Here is a 9,346-nt window from a genome sequence, read left to right as displayed (position 1 = left end):
ATTTGATTAAGTCTATGATATTTTGGGTTAGTGGGAGTTTGTTATAGCATTTTAAAAATGCTTGGGCCATTCTTTAATGACACATTTTTTTTTTTAATTCAAATGTGTCACTATAAATTCATCATTTGTTTGAAAAGTGAGTCTTTGACCTGTATGATTTGTTTTCCCTATCGGATTCAATTTCTGCAGCATTAAAGCTCACTTCACTTTTGAATGATTAGTGCTTTGACCATACATATAATTTTAAAATTAATTCTTTATGACAAGTGAAATATTAGTAATTGAGTATTGTCATCCAAGTGGGTGATTGTTGGATTAATTATTTAATTAATTAATTATGGATTGACAATAATAAATTATTATAAGTTAATCTTATAATATAAATTATGGTCTATTGCGTTAAGCACTAATTATACGATGAATTTGAATGATTGGGCTATTGTTACTAAATGGACCGTAATGGGTTGGACCATTTAGATAAGCCCAATGAGAGGTCCTTGCCCTCAGCCGTTTAGCTATTTAAACGTCATCCCATTAGACGGTTAATTATTCTGAACAGTATTGTGAAAACCTAAAGCTAAACGGAATGAGGGTAGTCATCCCTCTCATGCTTGTCGGCGGTTATCCTCCATCAATCTAATATAAAGGTACACAGTTCTTCTTCCTTCTTTATTATTGATAATATGTTATAACTTGTATCTATTGATCTATGGCTAAACACTAAAACTTTCATCAAAGAAAACTCACCTTGTGTGTTGTTCCCTACAGGTTCCCATATGGAGATCAATCACTCTTAAATGGCAATGATCCCTTCGTACTATGACATGGTAAAAAAAAACATAGTACGTACATGTGGATTACATGCGTTTACTTTTTCATCATTTCGTCTTCTTATATGTTTGAATGCCAATTTTACACATCATTTCGTCTTCTTATTTTCATCCACCAATTATTTTCTCTATTTCTCATTTACTGACCTCAATATCAAAACCCTACTAACCAATATTAAACTGATTGAAGTTCACAGCCATTGAAACAAGGGAAACAGTGGTTGGAGTGTTTTATTTCTGAGAGCTATGATGCAATGAACAATTAAGGTTCTAAACTGAATAAGATGTTATAATTAAAAGAAACAAGTCGTCTATAATAGATACGAGGTGTAAACATTGCATATAGTTAAGAGAATGGATCTCCTTCTATAAGATTACATTGTTATCAGATCTTTCTAGAATGAAACTATTTTGATGTTGGGAGATCACAAAATGCATGATATTCCTTATTCTGAGGGGATTCGATTTAGCTCCCTGATTTTAGTAGGATTGGTAAAGCACTCGAATACGAGATTATGAATAAAGTTTCAATCTATCCTCCATTGTTTTTTGAAGAAGGGTGGAATCCATCATGTCCTAGAGATTTCTAGTTACCTATACAACATGGTAAGGTGACTTTCAGAGATACCATGAAATGTAGTATTTGTAACAAAGGGATCAAGGTGAATCATAGAGGACACATACAATTGTTCATGCAGTTTTTTTTTTTGTTTTTTTTTTTTATGGAAATTATTCATACAGATTCAGAACCATTCTTTCAATATTACCCACATTACAAATTCAATTATTATCATCATCATCATCATCAAGGAGAGAAATATATTTCTATGAAAGAAATGAGTATTTTGATCGCCTAGTACCAACCATTTACTTTTTGCATGTTGATACCAAAACATTCTCCATGAGCCAAAAATAATACACCATAACAAAGATTATAACTAGCTATATTAATATTATTTATATAGTTACACACAAAGATACTTGGTTCACACCAACGGTAAAGATTACAACTAAGTCAAGATTTTAGTGTGCAAGCAAAATAAACATAAGAGCATATGCATGTATATTAGGATCCACAACTTGTTGTACTATCATATATTATAGGCTTAATTGCACTTTTGGCCCCCTATCTTTCCAAAACTTGCGGTTACAGCCCCCTAACTAATTTAAATACAAAACAACCCCCTAAGTATTGAATCTTTGGCAGTTTTGGCCCCCAACGCTGACGTGGCACCCTAAATGAGGTGCCACGTGTCATTTTTAAATTTTTTTTTTGGCCTTGGGGGGCCAAAACTGCCAAAGATTCAATACTTAGGGGGCTGTTTTGTATTTAAATTAGTTAGGGGGCTGTAACCGCAAGTTTTGGAAAGATAGGGGGCCAAAAGTGCAATTAAGCCTATATTATAACTTACACACTCTTCATATGGCGAAAAAGGCAATATGCACTATGTTATGAAGGTTTACTTCAAAACTAGAGTAATTCTTTGCCGTTAATTTTCTCTATGCAAATTAGAATCTCTCATGTATTTAAGAGAAGGTACTTTGTTTGGAATAACATAGTCAATTTTTAAGTCTTTTTATAATGATGCAAATAAGGTCCGCCTGCAAAGTCTAGTTTTCTTTTATTTTAATAATACTTTGGTGCCGGCATAATTGACATCTTCTCTATAATATATTATGTTTTTGCATGTCCTTTTAGCTTCAAAATATAAAAAATAACACAGGTTTATTAAAAACTAGAATATAACGAGATGCGATTATATCAACACCAATGCATCACATCCGATCAAAACTCCACGGTTTAGCGTGTTTGACAAGAGTAGTTCTAAAATATATAGGTAACTATTGGAAAGTTTTTGTGTTACACCTTTTTTTTAACCAAAAAAAAATAAAAATAGAATGTAATGGAGGATTGGGTAGGTCATTGTTGGAGAATCTTGTTGTGAGAGGTTATTGAAGCCCAGAAGAAGATGAACAGCTACTATCCAAAAAATTAATAAAAATAAAATAAATGTTTGCACTCTATAATGGTAAACGGTAACAAGTAACACTTGAATGACTTGGCAATTTATTATTGGAGTGTGTTAGAGGGTGTGACCCTAGCATTCCTCAGTCAACAATTTCTAAGAGTCGTTGGTGTTAAAGATCAAAGTTCATACATTGGTAGGGGTTTGTTTGGGGCCTTGGTGTTCCGTATATTTGCGGCACTTTGCATTTTTGACCTTTTTTCTGCGAGCTCACAATGCTTCTTGCATATACTCGACGAGAATAAATTTGATATTAAAAAAAAATACATTGGTAAAGAAAAAATAAATTATTATAAAACTAATTATTAAATTTACAGTAAAAAAAGCTAATTACAAACATTAGTCTATTAAGAAAAAAAACTAGAACATAATAAACAAGAAAAAAGATTTTTGCTTATTCAAAAAAAAAATAAGATTTTTTGTTTAAGAATGTTGACTCAGAATTTTCCAAATCTCCTTATTCTGTTTTTTTATTAATGTCTCTAGTCTTCGACGTTATCCTTACTCATTTTGTTTTTTATAAATGGTTTTTAGTTATATATGTTTATAAATTCGGCTATTTGCACCGTAGTTAAGTAAACACAACAGTTCAATCAACTTATACACAATGTCAATAATAAACCCATTTTGTTTGAAATTGATACTTCAAACCATATTTCTCATATGTTTGGTATTGCATGCAGACCTTGTTTGTTCAAAAGAGGTTGTCAAATGCATTCAAAGTGAGAGGCAGGCACTCCTTCAATTTAAGGATGGTCTTTCTGATCCATATGACATGTTGTCATCTTGGACGACGGCAGATTGCTGCGAATGGTATGGAATTGGTTGCAGCAACCTCACTAGCCATGTACTTATGCTCGACCTTCATGGTGATTTTCATTACTCTAGTACTGATGATGGTAATAAATTTTATATCAGCGGTGACATCCATAAGTCACTGCTGGAGTTGCAACAACTGCAATATTTGAACCTCAGCAGAAATAATTTTAGAGAGAGTTATATCCCAGGTTTCTTTGGATCTCTAAGAAACCTAAGATACCTTGATCTTTCATATTGTAATTTTGATGGACAAATTCCTATTCAATTTCAGTCTCTTTCGCATTTGAAATACTTGAACCTTTCGTGGAATAATCTGTATGGTTTGATTCCTCATCAACTTGGAGATCTCTCCAAGTTACAATTTCTTGACATCAACGACAATCATTTGGAAGGAAACATTCCATCTCAACTTGGTAATCTCTCCAACTTGCAATTTCTCGATCTCATTGGAAATTCTTTAAACGGAAATTTATCATCTCAACTTGGAAAGCTTACGAACCTAAAAGAGCTTTATCTTGAAGGAGGAGCTCTAACAATTGACAATGAGGATCACAATGGAGGTCAGTGGTTGTCTAATCTAACTTCTTTAACCCATCTTCACATGTGGTCGATATCTAATCTTAATAAATCCAATAGTTGGTTGCAAATGGTTGGTAAGTTACCAAAATTGAGAGAACTAAGTCTAAGAAGTTGTGGCCTTTCTGATCATTTTATCCATTCCTTGGTCAATCCAAGTTCAACTTTTCCTCTTCTCTTTTTATCCTTGATTTCTCTGATAACAACTTTGCGTCATCTTTGATATTCCAGTGGGTGTCAAATATAAGTTTCAATCTTGTTGAGCTTGACCTTAGTGATAATCAAATGGTGGATCCACCATCAAATGGCTATGGCATAGTGATGAAGTCTCTTGAGGTACTTGACCTATCAAATAACATATTGAAGGGTGGGGTCTTTAAATCCTTCAGGAATGTATGTACCATACGTTCTTTAGGTTTGAGTCAAAACAATTTCACAGAAGACCTTCAAACAATTCTTTAAAATTTGTCTAGTGGTTGTGTTAGAAACTCACTTCAATTGTTAGACCTCAGTTTGAATGAAATCATTGGAACTATACCCGACCTTTCTATATTTACATCATTGAAAACATTGGATCTTTCCCATAATCAACTAAGTGGAAAGATCCTTGGGGATAGTAGCCTGCCATTTCAGTTGGAAGAGTTATTCATTAGATTAAACTCTTTATAAGGGGAAATTCCAAAATCATTTTGGATGAATGCATGTAAGTTGAAATCATTGCACCTGTCCAATAACAGATTCAGTGGTGAGCTTCAAGTAATAATCCATCAATTATCTAAATGTGCTAGAAACTCACTTCAACAATTAGATGTAAGCAGTAATCAAATCAATGGCACACTACCTGATCTTTCAATATTCTCATTTTTGGAAATATTTGATATTTCTAAAAACAAGCTAGACGGGAAGATAGTAGAAGATATTCGATTTCCAACAAAACTAAGGAAACTACTGATGGACTCGAACTCTATGAGTGGAGTGATCTCTGAATTTCATTTTTCTGGTATGTCAATGTTAAAGGAATTAGACTTGTCTGACAATTCACTAGCATTGACATTTACTGAAAATTGGGTCCCACCTTTTCAACTGCGCGGTATTGGATTGAGATCATGCAAACTTGGTCTTACATTTCCTAAATGGATTCAGACACAAAAACACTTGTACCGTCTTGATATTTCTAATGCTGGAATTTCAAATAATGTTCCGGAGTGGTTTTGGGCTAAACTATCATCACAAGAGTGCACGAGCATCAACATTTCAAACAATAATCTCAAAGGATCAATTCCAAATCTTCAAGTCCAAAATCGTTGTTCTTTTTTATATCTTTCATCAAATGAATTTGAAGGGCCTATTCCCCTATTTCTTCAAGGTGCCATGGTTATTGATCTGTCTAAAAATAAATTCTCTGATTGTCATTCATTCTTATGTGGAAATGGTATAGGTGCAATGTTAGGCCAGTTTGACCTTTCGAATAATCAATTATCTGGACGAATTCCAGACTGTTGGAGCAATTTCAAGGCATTAGTTTATGTAGATTTGAGCCACAACAATTTTTCAGGGAAGATTCCTACTTCAATGGGATCACTTGCAAGACTGCAAGCATTACTGTTGAGGAACAATAGCTTAACAGGGGAGATCCCTTTCTCCTTAATGAATTGCACAGTTAGTAATGCTTGATATGAGAGACAATAGATTAGAAGGACACATCCCTTATTGGATTGGAAGGGAATTAAAAGAGCTGCAAGTTTTAAGCTTACAAAGGAATCAATTCTTTGGAAGTTTACCATTGGAACTCTGCCATCTACAAAGCATTCAACTTTTTGATCTCTCATTAAACAATCTATCTGGACGAATTCCCAAATGCATTAAAAATTTCACTTTAATGACTCAAAAAGCTTCATCACAAGGTTTTACAGATCATCATTATGTTATAAGGACAGGCCCAAATGTAGGTTATGGAGAACAATATGAATTGAATGCATTCTTGACATGGTTCTTCTAAAAGTCATAGATCTCTCAAGCAATCATTTTTCAGAAGAGATTCCACCTGAAATTGCAGATATGATTCAACTGGTCTCATTCAATTTGTCAAGAAACAACTTCACAGGAGAAATTCCATCAAATATTGGAAACCTAACCTCACTTGACTCTCTTGATTTGTCACGAAATAAGTTGCTTGATTCAATTCCTTCTAGTCTTTCCCAAATAGATCGGCTTGGTGTGTTAGATTTGTCACATAATCAATTATCTGGTGAAATACCAAAGAGTACACAACTACAAGGTTTCGATCCCTCATGGTACGATGATAATCTCGATCTTTGTGGGCCGCCACTTGTAAAATTGTGTGCTGAAGGGAAACCACCACATGAACCAAAAGTAGAAGTTCAAGAAGATGAAGATCAGCTTCTCGATCGTGGATTTTACATCAGTCTGACACTTGGATTTATTATAGGCTTCTGGGGAGTATTTGGCTCAATTCTAATCAAGCGTTCATGGAGACATGCTTATTTCAAGTTCATGAACAACTTAGTGGTTACAATTTACGTGAAATGCAGATGGGGGCTCAAAGTTTAACTGGTAATTATACTTTAACTTTAGACATCTCGTATATACTTACAGTTGACATCAAAATTGTCATCATAATATATCATTATAGTATCTAAAAATATATTTTTTACATATAATTTCTATTCAAAAACTGTTCATTTTTAGTCTCCATAGTTTCTAAAATAATGTGTTCATAGTAATTTTTTCTTGTTAAATACTTGTATCTATCAATCTTTGATGATAGTGTAAGCCATATATGTTCAAAAGTTATCTTTCATGATATTGTGTTTCAAGTTACAAGTTTTCTAAAAATTTATATTTTAGACTTTATAGACTTTATACCTAATGAGGTTAACACTTAAACTATTATATAGGGTGGCATCTTCTCGATAATGCGTTGGTGGTGAATCAGATTAAGGTGTGCAGTCAAAGACCTACTCTATGTAGATGAATGGTTTCTCTTTTGTTATGAATGGTTTGTGAATTATTTGCATTGTAAATCTAGGAACATGATTTCTCCTTGCTCCCAACATGTCTCAAAACACTCGATTTGTCTTTTATTATACAATCAAGACTTGCAAAAGACACCTTCTTTTACACATTTAGTTCTTGTGCACTAGTCTCTTGTTGAGTTGGGTGTTGCAACTTGTAATACCTTTTGTATTCTGTGTAATATATTTATGCAATAAACATTAATGAAGTATTCTACAAGTAAAAAAATACATATGTCATTTTCCCACGCGTTCTACATGAAAAGCAGCTGGAAAACAAAGGTATACAAATACTTAGATATAAATTAAATAAAGAAAAGATGAAATTGAAGTCACAAGTTCTCAATACATAGATATTCTATGCAATTTGAAGTCCTAATAGTTTTCGCAGCAACGCAGGATATTAACTGTCGAACCAAGCTAGCTTGCAGTTGCAGTAATTTCTGCTGGGATTCTGGTGAGAGCTGAAATTTACAGAAAGTACTTATAATTTGTCATAAAACAAATTAAAATCATAAATTCATTTATCATTTCAAGTTTGATATCTTTATTATCAGAATAGTTATCCTTAATCGGAGGATTTGTGCAGTGTAATTAGTTTCCTTTTCCTAGGCTTCTCAGTCCAATTAGCATAAAAAAATGAACCAAACTATGAATTGTGCTTGAACCAAACTAAAAATAACCAAATTGTTAAAGGTTTCCGAACAGAATTGACGTGACACGGTTCAGTAACTGAATCCTTTCAGTAGTTCAATTTGATAACCGACTAACTGTGGATTGGAAAAGAATGAGTAATGACAATGCAGACGTGGAATGGTCAGACATTGACTTCAAATAACTGAATCCTTTCATGTATACTCACATTGTGACCTCAAAGAAGAAAATCACGAGATTAGGAGGCATAAGGATGAGTGCCTATGTCATTCTTTGTTTTCAATCTGGTTTAGCAGTGCACAGAAGTTCATAATCCGTTTATTTTGGTCTTATAAATTTTAAACGGTTTGGTTCAAACTATTTCATAAGTTCATAATCCATTTTACTTTGTTCTCAAAGAATAAAGGACAAATATTTTGAAACATACTCTTCAATTTGATCTTAGGAATGTTAAAATGAATGATTAGAAAGCATCTAAATCTTATGGTAAAGGTTAAGACAAAAATGAATGATTACATGTGACAGGGTTTTGCGTAGCACCGCAACGCAACACTGATGTTTGGTTTGTTACATCAACGAAAACATGATTTAACTGAAGTTTGTACATACTCTTCAATTCGATCTTAGGTTTGTACTGAACTTTTACTCTAATTTGACACGAATCGAACATGTTACTCTTTTTTTTTTTTTTTATTAAAAGAACATGTTACACCTATAGTGAGAGAATACAATATTTTTGACAAATAAATGAACAATATTGTTTCTATTGTTGTGGTTTGTTCATATTTTAATGAGATTTAACTAATTTTTGAATTGTTATTTTAGATAATATTATAAAAATAATAACATAATTTAAAAGAAGGGTAAAAATGAAAGAAAAGTCTATCCCAAATTTTTGTTGTATTACCTTTATATATTGGCACAGATATAGGATACCGTTCCAAAAACATTTTCTTTAAAACAAATACAAATATTTATAAAAATATTAATAATGTTTGTGTGTTCTATACTATTTACCCAATTTACATTTAGGTTACTGTATATCATTTATGCTTAGGTTCCGACTTCTTTGGAAAGCTTTGGATGTTAGTGGGGCCATGATTTGATATTTTTTCTGTGAGCCACTTTTCTTTGTTGAACAAAGTCTTCATTTTAGTGAGTTGGGAAGGTTTTCTAACCATCACTGTGGCTTGCTAGTATGTGGGTGATTTAAAAATGGGAAATGTTAGCGAGTGCTTAACCAGTGTTTTAAGGAAGCCAAATGTAGTAATGTTACATTGGAATTTGTGCATTCAAGGTCTTAAAAGTATAAAAAGTGACATTTTTAATTTAAAACTTTTTTTTTAACTTCCTTAACCAGTACCCCTGGGGCACTGGTTAACATGACCTTTTAAAAATATATATG

General features: G+C 32.8%; 1 pseudogene; it reads left to right on the top strand.

Annotated features, from left to right (window-relative positions):
- Nucleotides 1-3,460: 3,460 nt before the first annotated feature.
- On the top strand, nucleotides 3,461-6,935 carry LOC146914566 (receptor-like protein EIX2; annotated as a pseudogene).
- Nucleotides 6,936-9,346: the final 2,411 nt, after the last annotated feature.

This window comes from Medicago sativa, chromosome 6 (genome assembly GCF_051527215.1).
Source record: "Medicago sativa cultivar Bolivia chromosome 6, Bolivia_mono, whole genome shotgun sequence".
NCBI lineage: Eukaryota > Viridiplantae > Streptophyta > Magnoliopsida > Fabales > Fabaceae > Medicago > Medicago sativa.
The sequence above is the reverse complement of the archived record's forward strand: the minus strand, read 5'-3'. Positions and strand labels throughout refer to the sequence as shown.